Raw genomic sequence first — 9,772 nt, forward strand, 5'->3', positions numbered from 1 at the left:
CAATCCTGTCATAATTCTTATATTTAAAAAAATTTGCTGATTGTCATCTGATAGATTGCAAATAAAATTTATTCATAATCAAAAAAAAAAAATCACTTCTTTTGATGCAAAACTTTCGCTTGGCGCAAAACTCTGCTGGAATAACATAAAAAAAAAACATACTGAATCAAACCTTATAATGTAAAAAATAAATTGGCTTTTACGAAGAAGTTTCCACTCAAAACAAACTTTTAATTTATGACCGAGCAGTTAAGCCCGTGTGGGCTTATTGCATACAGCTGTGGGCCTGTACTAAGCAAACACATCCAGAAAAAATTCAACGATATTAAAATAAATGTATATAAAGCGCTGTAAACGCACCATGGTATATGAGGAACACTGGCTTACATCGTGACCTCAAGATTACGTCGGTGTATGAAGTTGTGCAACAACATGCTGCATCCGACACCAAATGACTCGAAAAACATACCAACCCTAAGGATCAGCGTCTTGCCAACGCAGAAAAGCAATCCCGGAGACTTAAACGAAAAAAATCTCATGATCTTGTTCCAAAAATTTGAACGGAAGGCCAGATTTAAGATAAAATGCTGAAGCAGAAATATGCCAAAGATAAACTTATTTATTTTACTTTATTTTTGGTAATCGATGTTATCCAAAAATCATAGTATGGTGGCGCCACGTTTTCGTACATCTGAACTAAACTTCTTCAGAGTTCAGAGGAAAAGTACATATATTTAATCGATCGATTCCATGAAATCTTACCGTACCAACATTGCCGAAGTATAATAATTATGTCTTTAGACATTTTAAAGTTTAAACTAATCTAGTGGAACAATATTACAAATCCGTTTCTTTCCATGGCTTTTTCCTGCAGGGTAGCTACACATATGGTGTGTGTATTTTAATACATACATTTGCACAGAGGAATACCCTTTTGCAGTTAATAACATTTTGTGGTTTATTTTGATGCATTGACAACACGTAAAAAAATAACACATTTACGGAAGCTTTATTGCGAGTAGAAGTGGAATAAGTTTTTGAATTTTGCAGCTTCATACGAATACGTACATACATGAAAATATTCTTAGCAAATATGGTAAGCATATAAATATCTATTTTGCGCTATTTCCTCCTCCATTCTCATTTCAGATTAGCTTCGATTGAAGAGAATGCTGGTGGATCAAACTTGCACACACATCTTCTTAATTTAGTTTCTTTGTAATGCCACAAGGATCAAGTACTATTCACCCCCTCCCATTCAAACCAATAGTTTCTTTAACTTTGAAGTATCACTAAGACCTTCTAAAACTTTTGAATTCATTAATTATCATTTAACTTTATCAATCCAAGGTAAAACCGCGGAAAGAGAACCCTTAAAATTGCAGATGTGAACAGGATAGAAAGGAAAGGAAGAGAGACGTAGGTATTATCCGAAAGAAGAAACAAGAGGCCGAAATACGTGAGTACGAGAAGCTTGAGATATTGGCCAATAGGAACAACGCCCGAAATTTCTACCAGAAAGTTCGGCGGCTTACAGAAGGTTTTAAGACCGGGGCGTTTTCCTGTAAGAACAAAGACGGCGATCTGGTGACTGACGTACAGAGCAATCAAAAATAATGGAGGGAACACTTCTCGAACCTGTTAAACAGTTACAGCTGCCGGCTGAGCTATTCAAACATGGCGGCGAGGAGCTGGTAAGGTGCATGCACCAGCTCCTTGACAAAATATGGTCGGATGAAAGCATGCCTGCCGATTGGAATTTAAGTGTGCTCTGCCCAATCCATAAGAAGGGCGATCCTGCAATCTGTGCCAATTACCGCGGGATTAGTCTTCTTAATATCGCCTATAGGGTTCTAGCGAGCGTAGTGTGTGAAAGGCTGAAGCCCACCGTCAACCAACTGATTGGACCTTATCAGTGTGGCTTTAGACCTGGAAAGTCTACCATCGACCAAATGTTCACAATACGCCAAATCTTGGAAAATACCCATGAAAGGAAAATCGACACACCATCTTTTCGTCGATTTCAAAGCTGCATTCGACAGTGCGGAAAGGAGTTACTTGTATGCCGCGATGTCTAAATTTGGTATCCCCACAAAACTAATACGGCTATGCAAGATGACGTTGCTCAACACCAGCAGCGCCGTCAGAATTGGTAAGGACCTCCCCGAGGCGTTTGATACCAAACGAGGTTTCGTGTGACTTCTTTAACCTGATGTTGGAGAGCATCGTACGAGCCGCAGAACTTAATCGCTCAGGTACAATATTTTATAAGAGCGTACAATTGCTGGCGAATGCCGATGATATTGACATCATCGCCCTTAACAACCGCGCTGTTAGTTCTGCCTTCTCCAGACTGGATAAGGAGGCAAAGCGAATGGGTCTGGTGGTGAACGAGGACAAAACGAAGTACCTCCTGTCATCAAACAAACGGTCGGCGCACTCGCGTATCGAGACCCATGGCACTCGTGACAGTTATAATTTTGAGGTTGTAAAAGACTTTGTTTATTTAGGAACCAGCATTAACACCGATAACAATGTCAGCCTTGAAATCCAACATAGAATCTCTCTTGCCAACAAGTGCTACTTTGGACTAAGTATGCAACTGAGCAATAAAGTGCTCTCTCGATGAACAAAACTAACACTCTACAAGGCTCTCATCATGCCCGTCCTAACGTATGGCGCAGAAGCTTGGACGATGACAACATCCCATGAAGCGACGCTTGGAGTGTTTGAGAGAAAGATTCTGCGCAAGATTTTTGGACCTTTGCACGTTGGCAGCGGCGAATATCGCAGGCGATGGAACGATGAGCTTTACGACGACATAGACATAGCGCAGCGAATAAAGATCCAGCGGCTACTTTGGCTGGGTCATGTTGTCCGAATGGAAACAAACGCTCCGGCTCTGAAAGTATTCCATGCGGCACCAGCTGGTGGTAGCAGAGGAAGAGGAAGGCCTCCTCTGCGTTGGAAAAATCAGGTGGAGAAGGACTTGGCTTCACTTGGTGTGTCCAATTGGCGCCGATTAGCACGAGAAAGAAAGGACTGGCGCGCTTTGTTAAACTCGGCCAAAATCGCGTAAGCGGTTATCGCGCCAATTAAGAAGAAGAAGAAGACGATATTATGTACAAAGAAGAAACTCCCTTTCTAACCAACGGCAGCACTGATAGGGAGCACTTTCGCCAGAAATTAGATGAGCATATTGAGTCTGAGGTAAATATATCCACCATCGACGACGTAGAAATCGAATCGCTTAAGTTTACTAAGACTATACAGAAATCTGCATGGGAGAGCACACCTCAGAGTAGGAGAAAATTATTCGGCGTGAATTACCCACGCGGGTTGCGAGATCTAATAGTCCAAAAACGTAGATTAAGGAAAATATGGCACCTTACCCGATCACCCGCTGACAAACGCAACTTCAATATTGCTAGCCAAACTTTAAAACGGTCTTTAAGAGCGTTTAAAGGTGATTCTATCAATTCGTATGTTACCAGCCTAAGAACGGAGCAGAGTTTCGGATATTCTTTGTGGAAATGCACAAAACGATTGAAAAGGCCAATCAAACATATCCCGCCGATTGAAAAATCAGATGGCAAGTGGGCTAGAAGTGACTTTCTCTACAGATGATGCACATGATCATGATGACGCAATAACGAATCAAGATTCCAATGTGCCTAGCAACGAAATATTGTCTCAAGTCAGAGTGCAAGATATAAAACACGTTATACAACGTGAACTTAAAAATAAAAAATCACCAGGCTTTGATATTATCACTGCAGAGGTTCTGAAAAAGCTGACTAACAAAGCTATAAGTAGATTAACAGACATAATTAATGCTTGTCTTGCACTGAAATATGTACCTACCCACCTGCTGGAAAGTGGCGCTAGTCAAAATGATACCTAAACCAGGCAAACCGCCGCACGAATCGACGACGTACAGGCCAATATCGTAACTACCGACGATTTCAAAAGTTTTTGAAAAAGTACTACTGGAACGCTTACAGCTCTCTATTGAAAGATCGAATCTTATCCCGCAACACCAAATTGACTTTCGCGCTCAACATTCCACCACTGAGCAAATTCATCGAATAACTAGTAAAATTGAAAAATCCTTTGAAAACCAACGAGTTTGTTCTGCTATATTTCTTGACGTACATATGTAGCTAAGGCTTTTGACAAAGTTTGACACGCAGGTCTAGTTAAAAAATTAAGAAGCATTCTTCCACCTGACTTCTGTGACATTATAGAGTCATACCTACAAGACAGATTTTTTCAAGCAAAATATGAAAATGAATTTTCTGAACTAAAGCCAATCAAAGCAGGGGTTCCACAAGGCAGCATACTTGGACCTGTTCTATACTTACTCTACACATACGACATGCCATCACCTAGAGATTCATTCATAGCCACATTTGCAGATGACACTGCAATCCTTACTGTTGACAACACAGAAACTTCAAAACGCTGTCGATGAAATAGCGGCTTGGACGACTTAATGGAAAATTGCGTTGAATAACTCAAAATCTACACATATTAACTTTACAACCAAAAAAATTACATGTCCCCCAATAAGCATATTCGGCAATCAAGTACCGTACTCAAATACAGCAAAATACCTCGGTATGACACTGGACGCGAAACTTAAATGGAAGGAACACATCAAGATGAAAAAAGATGAATTAGAAATGAAATTGCGAAACCACCAATGGCTCCTGAGCAGAAACTCGCAACTGTGTGTTCACTGCAAGCTGACCATATATATACAATCAAATACTAAAGCCGGTCTGGATGTATGGTGCTCAACTGTGGGTTTGTGCAAAGAAAAGCAATAGAGAAGTCATACAGCGCTTCCAAAATAAAATACTCCGAACTGTAGTAAATGCCCTATGGTACATAAGAAACAGTGACCTTCATCGTGACTTAAAAGTACCGACCAACACCGCAGAAATTAACAAATTGGCAGCGTCTCACCAGGAAAGACTTCGCCTACACCCACATCAAGAAGCTAGCAATTTGCTTAATACATACAAGAAGACGATTGAAGCGTACAAATCCTTTTGCACTGGTAGCTCTTGCTCAATAATATTCAATAGAATGTATTGGTTTTAAAATCTTATGTTACTCGATGTAAACAGAAGAAAGAAGAGTCATATGGCAAATGCATAAAGCAGGGAAAAAAGTGGCAGAAATGGCTAAAATTTTGAGCTGTTCACGAAAAAAAGTACACAATGCAATTAATCCGGTTGCTAGTAACCCCGAAATACTGACAAGAGGCAAAACTCGGAAGCCAAGACCACGAAAGACCGATGGGCGAACGGATGCTGCCATTATAAGGATGGTGAAAGTTGATCCTCTTATGTCATCGCGGCAGATAGCATCCGACATTAGTCAGTCATTGGACACAGAAATATCCTCTCGGCTTGTTAGAAGGCGGTTAAACGAGGCAAACTTGTTTGGACGCATTTCCAGGAAAAAGCCACTTCTGTCTAAGAAAAATATTTCGAAACGGCTGTCTTTCGCCAGAACCAATGAAGGGAAAAATCTAAATTTTTGGAAAAACGTGCTGTGGAGTGACGAAACCAAAATCAACAGGATAGGACCAGATGGGAGAGTGTTTGTACACCGACCGATACAATGCTAGGTTCACCCAGAAGACAGTCAAACACGGTGGCGGAAATATCATGGTGTGATGTGCATTTTCTTGGCACGGAATAGGTCCACTCGTTCGAATTGATGGTAAAATGGACAAGTTTCAGTACTTAAATATTTAAAAAAAACCACATGGCACCTTATGCCTTTGAAAATATGCCCATTAAATGGTGTTTTATGCAAGCCAATGACCCCAAACACTCCTCCAAACTAGTAAAGAGTTGGTTTAGTACGGAAAAAATTGATGTTTTGGACTGGCCTGCTCAAAGCCCTGACTTAAATCCAATCGAAAATCTGTGGAATGAAATTAAGATGGAAGTGGCAAGGAAAAACTATAAAAATTTGGATGATCTTTGGTCTGCCGTTCAGGAATCATGGTACTCCATACCCAACAACAAGTGCCAAGAACTCGTATAAAGTAATTAAAAACAAAGGCTACAGCACAAAATTTTAATAACTTGCAGGTTTGTGGAACAAAAACAAGAAAAAAATATTCTTTTAACTAGATTTTCTTTAATTTTTTAAGGTTCTGCCATTTATGTGTCCAACAAATTCTGTTACCTTTTCAGAATTTTTAATTTTTTTTTGGTGCTCAACTTGAATTCAATATTTGTTTTGTGTTATCGTTGAATATAAGAAATAAATCTTTATAAAGAAGCAAATACTGTTCGTTTTTTTTTTAAATTGACGTTAGTATAGCATATCAAAGTTGGCTTTAAAAAATGTGCCATTTACGTGTCCATAGCTGTATATGTATAGGGTTTTTCAGTAAGAGCGCTTCAACTTTTGAACTTTTTTGAATAAAACACAAACGGTTTGACATTTTTAACTAATTTTTTTTATTATCGAGTTGGAACATATACATTTAAGTATGAAATTCGATTTGTTTTGCATGACCCCCGCGTGCACCCCCCAAATGGACCGTAAAATGGCCGTAATGCTCTTAAAGTAGCAGCAACAGAACGATTATTTTCATAAAAAATTTGCACGATTTGCAATCGTTGCTCAAGTGTGTAGCGTTCCATGATGAAATGTATACTAATGAAGTTTACAAATGACAAGCGAAAAATAAAAAATATTGCGTCGTTCGCCCTCCCTATCGGAAAAAAGTTGAAGCGCACCTATTGAACAACCCACTATTTATATCTATAGTGTCTACATACTTCAAGTAGTACTCATAATTTTAATTAGCTGTGCTAAAATAATACCACCTTATGACAAATACGACAAATAGCAGGCCTTATGAATCCCCTAATTGTGTATTTATTTTTATCTCATTGTTTACTACAAACTATTAAATAATCTGTTAAATAATGAATAGGCATGCATATGTATGTTTGTGTGTGCGTTAGATCGGTTCTTAAGTATGACACATCACTATAGTAATCAACGATAATTGAGTAAGAAGTGGCATTCGGCCCATTAGCTCAGTTGGTTAGAGCGTCGTGCTAATAACGCGAAGGTCGCGGGTTCGATCCCCTCATGGGCCAAACCCATTTGTTTTGTTTCTACAATTTTTAGCAGTATATATGTATGTATAAAAGAGAAGACTCGATTTTTGTAGTTATTTAAATTTAAAGTGCATGTAGACACTTTGATTGAGACATGGATTATATAATTGGATTGCAATTAGTGGTGGAATTTTGAATGAAAGGATTCATCACTTTCACTAAAAGAAATCCATTGGGAAGCATGAATGGGCGAGAGTGAAAATAAGGGCGGATCTCTGACTTTGTCTTTTACCCCTTATTTAAATATGTACACACATGCATACAATGCACATACATATTTACCACTCACTTGTTTTTTAGATGGAACGCGTGCTGGCTTGCGGATGGGGGCAATGGTCGCACTGGGGGATTTGCTAGAGAGCCACTCGAGTGCACACAAAACGGGCCCCAAGTACGGATTTCAGCATAACCACAAGAGCAGCTGCAACAAGCATGCAAGTGTACATACATATGAACATACAGGCATAATGCATACATATAAATATAAATGTGTGTATGTATGAATATATTTAGAAAAAGTGACTTTGGTGTGCGCAACAGCGTCATCATGAAGATCCGTTCAGGAATAAAGTAACAAGTATGTACATATATATGTACATATGTATGCATGTATGTAAACGTGTATGCGCATCCAATTCCCAAATCATTTGCTGACGCTTTCATTCTACACTTACATAAATTTATCGTTTTTTTATTTTTCAACTCACTCCATTTTTTTACTATTCTCAATCTACTTTTTTACATGCATACATACATACATACATACATACGTGCACATACGCCTACTTACTTTTATTCTTTTTCTCAGTATCCTTTTTTCTTCAGCTTGTTCGCCAGATGGAGTGTGTTGCTCAACACTGGCGTATGTTAGCTTGCGGTGTACGTGACTTGTCGTTCGGTAGCTCCTCTCGAGCCAACATTGAATACCGAGCAAATGAAGCTGAAGAAGCCAGTGAAGCCAACAGAAACGCTGTCGCCGCAGATTACTATTGCCTTCTTTGCTGTTGTTGTTGTTGCGTAGTTGTTTTTTTTTTTCTTTCTTGCTGCCAATTCCAGGCGAACCCCTAATGCCGGCGGGAAATTGAAATAGCATTGAAATTGTATACAGTTTGTGCTTTTATGTATGACAGTTGACTATTTCGTTTCTATTTGTTTTTTTATTTTCGTTTTGTTATTCCGGGTGTTCGCCCCTCACCTCATTTTCCCTTTTATGGATGTAATGTGAGTATCTTAAACGAAGTGGCATGCAAAGCCGAGCCATATTCGCCAATGAGACGGCATAGGGCGCAAAGTAACGCGGCGCATACGAAAAGTCGAGCAACGAAGGGTCCACTGCAAGTCCTTCGCAGAGACAAATTAATGCGAATGTGTACACATATTACATACGCGTACATATGTATAGATGTTTGTAGGTAGTATTGTATATATGTAAGAACTGTTGAATTCTACCTACTTACAAAGGTATTTTATTTTATTTAACTTCCGAGTTTGCGAAATGACGCTTGATATTCTATGTAGCTGGTGGTGAAGTTATGCACAATTATTGCGAGAGCTATAAATAACCCTACCGACGTACACAAATACACACATACACATGCATGGGATATTATTTTCATAGTAGACTCAGTATAATGTAGGAGAAATTTTTTATTTGCGTAAGCAGGTTTATTTGTAGGTAATCAAGTAAATAAAAAGATTTCTAAAGGGGAAATCTTTTCGGGCAGGAAAAAACTGAGCTGAGTTGGAAAGTTATGAGTGGATTGTGAGTTTTTATAAAATAAAAGAAATTATAAAGTTTTTATATATAAAAGCATATCAGACGAAGAAGTAGAGTTTATTTTGGGCTCTAAATTGCGTAACGATTTTCAAAGGAGCCATATCATGACAAAATTTTGAGATATTTATTTCCTAAAAAAACAAATGCATATTTTTCAATTCATTTAATTCCATTTGGGAGAGGTACTAAATTCTGCTTTTCAAAATTCTTTTGCATGAAAATTCTGTAAAAATCAAAAAAAAAATTCTGTCCAGCCTAAATTCTTTTGGTTCAATATTCTGTATTTAAAATTCTGTATGATCAAAATGATGGAGAACTGAAATTCTGCATATTAAAATTCTGGAATCAAAATTATTTTCGATCAAAATGCTGTAACAATATAACCAAATAAGCAGATAACCTAATAAGCACGCTTACCTGAATAGCACATTTATTTTATGAATAATGGAATTCTGATTTTATAGAAACAAAAATTCAAAAATTCATTCAAAACAAAAGTTATTACATTATAATGGCGAAACAATTATTATATTATATTATTAAATTTTTAGCAATTCGCTTTATAAAAGAAACATGCCTTAATATAAGCCTTTTTTGTTATTCTTTTAATTCTGTTGTTTGCTTTTACAGCCTTCTTCGTTTGACTAATTTTGTGACCATTTTGAATTTTAGCTAGTTGCTTTCGCACAAACCAGCTCGCCTTTTAGATCATTAATTAGTTTGTACAACCCTGAGTTTCATTTCCCAACAATAACTTTTAGCCGTCGATGCCAAGCCTCAATACTGTTTTGCGTTCTGGGGAAAGCGATATTGGACTCATCGTGCACTGACCAAA

At 38.1% G+C, this 9,772-nt stretch overlaps 1 long non-coding RNA gene and 1 other non-coding gene across 3 annotated transcripts in view; both read left to right on the top strand.

Annotated features, from left to right (window-relative positions):
* LOC128858688 (uncharacterized) overlaps positions 1–9,106 on the top strand; it is a 37,812-nt gene extending 28,706 nt beyond the window's left edge. For both annotated transcript variants that reach the window (XR_008454049.1, XR_008454048.1), the window contains exons 3-4: positions 7,461–7,737; positions 7,969–9,106. This is a non-coding gene — a long non-coding RNA (uncharacterized LOC128858688). The remainder of the gene's footprint in view (positions 1–7,460; positions 7,738–7,968) is intronic.
* Positions 7,066–7,139, top strand: Trnai-aau (transfer RNA isoleucine (anticodon AAU)). Its single transcript has one exon. It is a non-coding gene; the product is annotated as a tRNA-Ile (tRNA).
* Positions 9,107–9,772: the final 666 nt, after the last annotated feature.

The sequence above is a fragment of the Anastrepha ludens genome, chromosome 3 (genome assembly GCF_028408465.1).
Source record: "Anastrepha ludens isolate Willacy chromosome 3, idAnaLude1.1, whole genome shotgun sequence".
NCBI lineage: Eukaryota > Metazoa > Arthropoda > Insecta > Diptera > Tephritidae > Anastrepha > Anastrepha ludens.